The sequence below is a fragment of the Nyctereutes procyonoides genome, unplaced genomic scaffold, assembly GCF_905146905.1.
Source record: "Nyctereutes procyonoides isolate TBG_1078 unplaced genomic scaffold, NYPRO_anot_genome, whole genome shotgun sequence".
Classification (NCBI taxonomy): domain Eukaryota; kingdom Metazoa; phylum Chordata; class Mammalia; order Carnivora; family Canidae; genus Nyctereutes; species Nyctereutes procyonoides.
This window is the reverse complement of record NW_026575120.1, coordinates 28,427,416-28,436,721: the sequence shown is the minus strand read 5'-3', so window position 1 is coordinate 28,436,721 and position 9,306 is coordinate 28,427,416. Positions and strand designations below refer to the sequence as shown.

The window sequence follows — 9,306 nt, the reverse complement described above, 5'->3', positions numbered from 1 at the left end:
TTCTTCTGTGTGTTAAAACACAGGGCTAGATAGCAGTGGAACCCAGAGGTGAAGACAGAGTGTACTGGTTGTACTGCAGGCATTTTTGATAAAATCTTTAATTATGAGTGTGGAATATGGGTTACACTTTTGACCTTTCCCATGAAAATTTTGAAGATGCTTGATTCAGTGATTTATCTCTTTTATTCAACAAGAAATATGTACTTCAAAGAAGAGTCATAGGGCCTGGCGGGCAGGGCAAGAGGCGCCCGGGAGTGCGAGGGCCATGGCGCTGCCTGGGAGCTGCGCCTGGGCTGGCCGGGTGGCCCCGCGGTCCCATACAACCTAGGGATGTGAGTAGTTTGAAGCAGTTCATCTCATTGCAAAGAGGCATTTTTTACCATCTGTGAAAACTTCCTTGTAATTCATTTCTCCTCCCTCCAGTATTAAGAATTATACCATATTGAAAAGATATGAATGAATATCCTAAAAAAAGAAAAAGGGAGACATTACACCCTTCTCATTACTCAGATTCCTCTAGAATAAGCAGGATTGCAGATTGATTCAATGGAATTTTTTCTGATCATTGTTATAGTGTTTGTTCTATGAGACAACCAGACTTAAAATATTTTGACAACAAAGATGATGATTCTGATACAGAAACATCAAATGACTTGCCAAAATTTACAGATGGGATCAAGGCCAGAAGTAGAAATCAGAACTACCTGGTTCCCAGCCCTGTGCTTAGAATTCTAGACCACACTGCCTTTTCTACAGAAAAATCTGCTGATATTGAAATTTGTGATGAAGAATGTGACTTACCTGAGTCAGCCAACCAACAAGCTCAAGAGGAGAGTCCTATAGAAGTTCACATTGCTGAAGATGTTCCAATTGCTGCAGAAGTACATGCAATTTCTGAAGATTATGATCTAGAGATCGAAAACAATTCCTTGGAGAGTCTCCAAGACCAAACTGATGAAGAGCCACCAGCTAAACTTTGCAAAATTCTAGATAAGAGCCAGGCTTTGAATGTGACTGCCCAACAAAAATGGCCTTTACTGAGAGCTAATAGCAGTGGCCTCTATAAGTGTGAACTTTGTGGGTTCAACAGCAAATATTTTTCTGATTTAAAGCAGCATATGATCCTGAAGCATAAGCGTACTGATTCAAATGTGTGTCGAGTATGCGAGGAGAGTTTCTCTACCAACATGCTTTTGATCAAACATGCCAAACTGCATGAAGAGGATCCCTACATTTGTAAATACTGTGATTATAAAACAGTAATTTTTGAGAACCTCAGCCAGCACATTGCAGAAACCCATTTTAGTGACCACCTCTACTGGTCTGAGCAGTGTGATGTACAGTTCTCATCAAGCAGTGAACTCTACCTACATTTCCAGGAGCTCAGCTGTGATGAACAGTACTTGTGTCAGTTTTGTGAACATGAAACGAATGATCCAGAAGACTTGCATAGCCTTGTGGTAAATGAACAGGCATGTAAATTAACTGAGTTAAGTGATGAGTATAACAATAGAGCACATGGACAGTACAGCCTGCTAAGCAAAATTACCTTTGACAAATGTAAAAACTTCTTTGTATGTCAAGTATGTGGTTTTCGGAGTAGACTTCATACAAATGTTAACAGGCATGTTGCTATTGAACATACTAAAATTTTTCCTATGTTTGTGATGACTGTGGGAAAGGCTTTTCAAGTATGCTAGAATATTGCAAACATTTAAATTCACATTTATCTGAAGGGATTTATTAATGTCAATCCTGTGAATATTCAACAGGACAAATTGAAGATCTTAAAATTCATCTAGATTTCAAGCATTCAGTTGACTTACCTCATAAATGTAGTGACTGCTTGATAAGGTTTGGAAATGAGAGGGAATTAATAAGTCACCTTCCAAAAAAAAAAAAAAGCCCCCTTCCAGTCCATGAGATAACTTGATTATTTTCTTTAACTGCCACAATGTTAATGTAAAATAATAAATCTTTTTGGATATGTTAAATGGAAAAAACAAAACAAAACAGAAAACCAAAGGAGAGTCATAAGATAATGGTTTAAAATGCTTTTAAAAAATGTTTTAAAGAAGAGTCCAGCCGCTGGTAACCAAAGTCTATATAGCTAATTTGTACTTTTCTAGGCAAAGAGCAATAAAATGAAAACTCTTTGCAGTAAAGAGTTGACCCAGAAGTGTCTAAACCTTGTACATTCCAAAGAAGGCATCTGTGGCTCCTGAGAAGTAATCTATAAGCTCTTGGAATATCCTGCCTGATAAAATGTCTTCGTTTAATGGGGCTTGGGTAGTCCAAGAAAGTCTATGCCAAGAACTTGACTTATATTGGGGACCTTGAGCCATATAGTATCAACTTGACTTTTGGGAGAGGATGGAGACTAAATTCAGCCCCCCAGGCAGTCAGTCATATGTGACTAACTCCCAGTAAAATCACCAAGGCTCAAGTAGTCTTCTCTGGTTGACAGTACTCTGTATCTGCTGTCATACATCATTGCTGGGAGAACTAAAGGCTGTCTGCATGTCTCTACCAGAAGCAGATAACTACAAGCCTGCACCTGGTATTTCCTGGACCCTGTATGTTTTATCTTTGCCAAATTTAATCCATATTCTTTCACTGAATAAACCACAACCATGAATATAACAGCTTTTCTCAGTTATTTGAGTCCTTCTACGAACCTGAGGGTGATGTTAAGGATCCCCAGGAAGTCTGGACACACACAGGGGTGGTAAGGTTGTGGGCAGTGAGGGGTCTTCTGCTCAACAGAGTGAGCTTGTGGCAGCACTGCCTTTGAGGACACTGTGACTGAGTGACTCTGCCTCTGAGAAAGCAGCTGAGGGGGAGGCAGGAGCATGGTCACAAGAGCGAGGAAAGGTTCCCATGTGCTTTGGTGGACCAGGAGAAACAAAGTCAAGGTTTTTTTCTTTCAGAACCTCACTACTTGGAACCCTTATTGAATTGGAGAACTGCTTTTCTGATATTGCTTTGGAAGAGAGGTAGTTAAAGTAGAGGGAAATGGGTTCATTTAGGGAATAGGGAACTGCAGTCTGAGACATCCTGGCTTCCACTCCCACTGTGGAGGTTCAAGTTCAGGGGCCCCATTTTATTTACAGTGAATGATTTGATGAAAGAATAAAGCAACTGATTTGAGAGTGACTTAGTGATGGTCACCATCTGTGAGCAGATAAATACATTTCAAGAAGAATTCAACCTAAAATCTCTGTTTTATCTCCACATAACTGAAACAGAAACCTATGCTCCTTCCTTGGGATTTGTCTAAATCGGCTGGGCCTCCTGGCCAGGTCTGGGAGGCCAGTGTCCTTTCTTTTCCACTTGCAGTGGAGATCTTGCCTGCGTGCACGGGCAAGCATTGAGACTGGCTTAGCGATCCCAGCTTACCCAGCTCAGCTTTCCTGGTCAGGAGGATGGGTGGCCCTGGAAGGGACCCTGCTTCCACCCAGCATCCCAATTCACTCACCCTCATGACTAATGTTTTCACCCAGACTTGTAGCTTTAAATATCATTTATACTCTCTAGCCAATTTCTCTCCATCCAGGATCTCCCCTTTAAATGGCAGGTGTGTAATAGGCACCTGACATGGAACAGGTCAAACTGAACCTCTGATCTCTGTCCACCCCACACCCTAACTGCTCCTTCCACTGCCATATTTCTGGTCTTAATAATATTTCCACACTTCTAGCAATTCAACACAAAACCTGGGGGAGTCAGCCCAGACTCCTCTTATGCACTCACATTAGCAAATTCCATCCACTCTACCTTCAAATATAAGCCACGATTTTGTAGCAACTTCACTGCTCCCATTCTGTTCCCACTCACTCTCATCTCCTGTCTGGAAAACTCAGTAGTCTCCCAGCCTTTCCTTCTCTCCCTGCATCTGCTGTGCCCCCTTTGTCTGTCAACACAGCATCTGCAAATGCCATCTCCTTCATGTCTTTACTAAAGATAAGGGTGCTACATACTATGAATTGCAGAGCTCCAATTAAATTTGAATTTCATCTAATAAATAAATATTTGTTTTTATTCCTTTTCATTTTTAATTTTCATTCTAGTTGTTAACACACAGTGTTATATTAGTCCCCTTTAATTTGAATTAGAGCCCTCTCCCATCTTCCTATCATCCTTTTCTGCTTTATTTTATTTTGCAGACTTATGATGAACATACCACATATTTTGCTTGTTTTTACAAATTCTGTTAAAGTGAAGTTCACATTACATAAAATCATTTATTTTATTTTTAAAAGGATTTTATTTATTTATTCATGAGAGACACACAGAGAGAGGCAGAGCCATAGGCAGAAGGAGAAGCAGGCTCCTTGCAGGGAGCCCGATGTGGGACTCGATCCCAAGACCCCAATGCCACGACCCAAGCCAAAGGCAGATGCTCAACCACTGAGCCACCCAAATGCCCCTAAAATCATCCATTTTAAAGTGAACAATTCAGCGGCATCTAGTACAATTACAATATCCTTCAACCACCACCACTATCTAATTCCAAAACATTTTCCCCACTCCAAAGTAAAACCCCACAGCTATTAAGCAATTTCTCCTTATTTCCAGCTCCTGGCCCTACATCCATGCCCTTTGCTTTGGTAACCACCAATATGCATTCTAGTTTTATGGATTTACCTATTCTCCATATTGCATACAAATGGAATCATACAATATTTTGCCTTTTTTTTTGTATTTGATTTCTCTCACTTGACAATGTTTTCAACGTTCATTCACACATATCAGTGGTAACATGTATCAGTATTTCATTCTTTTTCATGACTAATATATTTTCACACACACATAACTATATGTCCATCAATTCAATCATTATTTTACTTTTGAATTGTATTTACATTCAGGCTATTGTAAATAGTGGTGCTATGAATAGTTGTGTACAAGTATTTGTTTGAGCCCTTGTTTCCAGTTCTTTGGGGTATTATATACCTAGGAGTGGAATTGCTGGACCATAGAGCAATTTTATGTTTAACATTTTGAGATTGCCAAGCTATTTTCCATAGCAGCTTAACCATTTCACATTGCCAACAGATATGTTTTCCAGTTTCTCCAGGTCCTCATCGATACTTATTAGTCTCCATTTCTTATGGTTTATTTGTTTATTACAGCCACCCTCAAAGGCATGAAGTGGAATCTCGTTGTGTTTTGATTTCCATTTCTCTAATGATTAGTAATGTCGAGCATCTTTTCATATGCTTATTGACCATTTGTACCTCTTCTTTGGAGAAATGTCTGCTCAAGTTCTTTGCCCATTTTTTCAAAAGTTTTTATTTAAATTATGTTTTTTTTAACATACAGTGTAATATTAGCTTCAGGTGTACAATATAGTGATTCAAAACTTCCATTCCTGGGATCCCTGGGTGGCGCAGCAGTTTGGCGCCTGCCTTTGGCCCAGGGCACGATCCTGGAGACCCGGGATCAAATCCCACATCGGGATCCCGGTGCATGGAGCCTGCTTCTCCCTCTGCCTGTGTCTCTGCCTCTCTCTCTTTCTCTCTCTGTGACTATCATAAATAAATAAAAATTAAAAAAAAAACTTCCATTCCTCCATCCATTTTTAAACTGTGTTGTTTGTTTTGTTTTCTTGTTGCATTATAAGAGGGTTTGATTTTTAAATCTATTCTGGATATAGAGGTTCTGAGATATATGATTTGGAAATATTTCCCCTTTCTGTATGTTGTCTTTTTGCTCTCATGATAATGCTACTTGATGCACAAAAGATTTGATGTCTAATGTATGTACTTTCTTTTGTATGTATTTTTTTATTTGAGTTCGAGTTGCCAACATATAGCATAACACCCAGTGCTCATCACATCAAGTGCCCTCCTCAGTGCCTGTCATCCAGTCACCCCATCCCCCCGCCCACCTCCCCTTCCATTACCCCTGGTTCGTTTCCAGAGTTAGGTGTCTCTCACGTTCTGTCTCCCTCACTGATATTTCCCACTCATTTTCTCTCCTTTCCCCTCTATTCCCTTTCATTATTATTTATATTCCCCAAATGAATGAGACCATATAATGTTTGTCCTTCTCTGACTGACTTACTTCACTCAGCATAATACCCTCCAGATCCCTCCACATGGAAGCAACCGGTGGGTATTTGTCGCTTCTAATGGCTGAGGAATATTCCATTGTATACAGAGACCACAGTTTCTTTATCCATTTATCTGTCGATGGATACTGAGGCTCCTTCCACAGTTTGGCTATTGTGGACATTGCTGCTATAAACATTAGGGTGCAGGTGTCCTGCCGTTTCACTGCATCTGTATCTTTAAGGTAAAAAAAAATTTTTTTTTTGCTCTTTTTAATGATTTTATTGGTATGGTCACAAGTTTGATGTCTATAGTACATTGATTATGTAGCTGAATACAAATATTTTAAATAAGTATATTACATAAATGTGTCAAGTTTTAAAATGTCAAGTTTGAATGATCATGCATTTCCCATGCATTTGCATCTACATCCCCAAATTGTACAACTCAATCTATGCTATCCTCACTGGGTCTTGGTGTATGCCTCAGCTAGGTTGGGGCAGGAGCTGTTGTGCCTTTTTGCAGACCCAGATTTTCAAGAGCAACAGTGTTGAACTCAGGCATTCCATGGAGCAAGGAAAGCAAAACCAGGTTTTGCTCTGGTTCAGGTAAAAATGCAAATACCGACTATTGCTTGTGTGAACCACCTGATCCCCCAGCGCTTGGGCTAGCACAAAGGGTATTTGGATATCCCTGCATGAGGCCAACAGGCAATTTCTGTACCCACATTTCCTCCCTGGGGGAAAATTCTAGAACTGAGATGCACAGTCTTCCAACATGCTGTCAGTTATATAGCTGGAACCAAGATGGGATTCATAGTAACTTTTTTCATCAAAGATATTAACAGTCCAACCAACAACCTGAATGCCTTTGGCTGACCACTTCTTCAAATAGTCCGGGGATACAAAATCCTTCTGTAGGAGGAAAACTGAAATTCCACACAGGTACCACAATATATTATGCATGCTCCAGTCGAGCAAAATGTCCATTGCCACAAACATGGACTGTTTCCAGAAAGTATCATAGCATGGCTTCCCATCTCCTGTATGGCTAAGGCTCCAAGGTCTATGAGTTAACGCTGTTACTGCATTCTGATCTGTTTGTCTCATCTTATAGATAACTTCTGGCAAGAAAGAACAGATGATACTATCATTGTATATTTGAGGAAACTCCAGATATATTTTCTTTAGAGCATCAGTAGCCGTGTTTGCCCATGGCCCTTGACACCAAATATTGTGAGGTTGTAATTTAGGCACTCCACTCTGCAACGGCTTGTCTCAGGGTAGGGATCTTTTCATCAGGGAAATCATTCCTTAACCTGTGATTTGCTGTAGGATTAAGCTTCCTAATTTGTTCAAATGTCAAATCACACAATTGACCAGTGCCATCAGTCGTCCTATCGACTGTGTTATCATGCATTAGGTTGGGAATCCCATCAGAAGTAAACTCAAGGTCCAACTGCATGCCTGTTGCTCCATTCTTAGCTGCCTGCCAAAAGCCCGCCAGTGTGTTCTCGGGGGCTTTGTGGGGCCATGGTGGAAACGTAGCCCCCTGGCTTGAGCACCTGCAGGGCCCTGCGGGAGGACCCAGGCTCAAAGCTGAAGAGGCACAGCAAGAGGTAGAGGCTGCCGGTGAAGAGGCAGGCATTGAAGGGATTATGCGTCACCAGCAGCAGTAGCAGTAGCAGCAGCAGCAGCAGCAGCAGCAGCAAGGAGAAGGGGCCCAGGAGGCCTCCCTGGTGCTCCCACAGACACCTGCTGGTGCCCGCACCCCCACGGATGGGAGTCCCCAACCCACCTGGCTCCCCAAGCCCCCGACACTCCCCACAGAGGGAGCCCTCTTAGGGGACCAGTGCGCACAACTGCGGTGGCCTAAAGTTAAATTTTAACCAAAGTTGTAAAAAGCTCCAGTTAAAGTAAGAGTAAAGTAAAAATAAGCTATAAAAGTCAATAATAATAAATAGATAAAGTAAAAATAAGCTGATTTAAAATACCAGATACCTAGAACCCCACTACTCTATGCCCTAAACTAGACCTAATGGAATCATTTATTCTTATTTATTTATTTTTGGCCAAGAAACTTAAAACTCGAAGCAAGATCATTGTGGATGCCTTTGTAAGAGACAGAAAATGAGAAGACACACAAAGACACAGTGAGAAGGCCACGTGAAGACAGAGGTAAAGATTGGCATAACGCAGCAGGAAGCCAAGGAAACTAAGACATCCAACACTGGATTTAGGGATCATGGTAATCAGGGATGTAACTCACCTCAATCTTTACTTTCATAACATCTGAAAAGACTCTTATTTCAAAGATTAAATTCTGAGGTTCTGGGTAAATGTATGTTTTGAGGTGGCACCATGCACCCGCTAAGGGATTTTTAAGACCTTCAGTACCACAAGCAATGCAAAAATTTCTTTATATTAAAAAGAAAACTCCTCAAGGTCGTCTAAGGAAACAGCTCAAAGAGTGTACACCGGATCCACTAGATGGGTTTACCTGGGGGAACCTGGAACCCATCACTCTACCATTGCCCTCTTCCTTCTCTTCACCACAGTCCATCTTTCCAAGACTATCATGTCTCTTTCTGTTTTTGATTCATACCTATTTCTCCCTTTATCCTAGACTCTCCCTACTCCATACCTCTATAATCTGGAAGAGACCGCACTAGGGCCCTGATGGTTCTGTTGGTTGGTGTGCTGATTTATTCTGGAAAAGTATTAGTCTCTCATTCTCCGATTCTTCCATCCTCGATTTGAGCTCATTCATGAAGAGTCACAGTCTCCAGCACATGTACTGTCATATAAACCTGTTCTATAAGCTCCAAAAGGCTGCAGAAAAAGTTTTTAAAGACAAAGGAGTAAAAAAAAAAAAAAAAAAAAGGAAACTACCAAAGAATCCATTGTTCTAGGCAAGGTTGCCCTCCTAAGGAGATTAGAGGGTGTCTATCATTAATTATCCTAATGCTGACCAGGAAATCCCCATGGTGACTGGTTAAAGGTTACATATCTGGGGTGGGGTTGACCTCCAGTCATCCAAGCATGCATTATATATCTCCTTGGTAAATGAATAGGGGAACTATCTGGTTCTTAAGACAATGATTCTAATCCCTGCATTCCTTGATGTTACAACTCGTTATCCTGCCTATTTGTTAATATTTAGTCGCTTGATTTTTTTGCAATATATGAAATGTATTTAACCCTATAAGAACTGTTCATTTTCCAGAACACTCCCTTTGTGAAGATCCTGT

General features: G+C 40.8%; 2 pseudogenes; one reads left to right on the top strand and one right to left on the bottom strand.

Moving 5' to 3' along the window:
• Window positions 1–398: 398 nt before the first annotated feature.
• LOC129515727 (zinc finger protein 639-like) lies at window positions 399–1,933 on the top strand (annotated as a pseudogene).
• A 4,419-nt stretch (window positions 1,934–6,352) lies between these two features.
• LOC129515795 (glycerophosphodiester phosphodiesterase 1-like) lies at window positions 6,353–7,702 on the bottom strand (annotated as a pseudogene).
• Between the last annotated feature and the right edge of the window lie 1,604 nt (window positions 7,703–9,306).